Source organism: Triticum aestivum, chromosome 7B (assembly GCF_018294505.1).
Source record: "Triticum aestivum cultivar Chinese Spring chromosome 7B, IWGSC CS RefSeq v2.1, whole genome shotgun sequence".
NCBI lineage: Eukaryota > Viridiplantae > Streptophyta > Magnoliopsida > Poales > Poaceae > Triticum > Triticum aestivum.
Window position 1 is genome coordinate 724,951,585 of NC_057813.1, and position 674 is coordinate 724,952,258.

Sequence of the window (674 nt, forward strand, 5' to 3'; positions counted from 1 at the left end):
GGGGGCCCGCGGCGAACATGGCTCCGGCGCGGGCGACGGGACGCCGGGGTCGGTGGCGGGTGGTGGGGGCGACGGGGCGAGGGGCGGTGGGGCCAGGGGGCGGTGGCGGGTGGCGGTGGTCATCGGGGAGGAGAGGGGGACAGATCGAACAGAGAGAGATGGGCGGGGCGGGGCGCCGTTAGTAACCTAAACGTTTGCCGTCCGCCCCACTTTGCCGTCCGCCACTTGCTCTTTGTCGTCCGCTAGCGGACGACAAATAGGGGGGGCCGTTAAGTTTTTTTAAACCAGCTCGTCGGTGGGGCCCCTCCCTCTTTGCCGTCCGCTTTTGGGTAGCTGATGGCAAAGAGCTTCTTTGCCGTCCACTAGCAGACGGCAAAGAGCTGGCTGATGGCAAAGTAGCTGTTTCCAGTAGTGTTTCTATCATGGCCTTTCTATTTTTCTTGGAACAAGCATATTTTTGCGAGTCCGGGAAAATTATCCCCATGCGCAAATCTTTCCCCTAACCTCTCTTTCTTTTCTTTCTTTTCTCTATTCTATTTTATTATTCATTAGTGAGAGAGAGCCAGCCCAGCCAGGCCTCTGGCCACTTCTTTCTCCACCTGGGCCGACCCAACCAGCCTCCCAGGCCCAGTTGTTGCACCTCTAACCCTAGACCGACCCCCTCGCTCGATCCA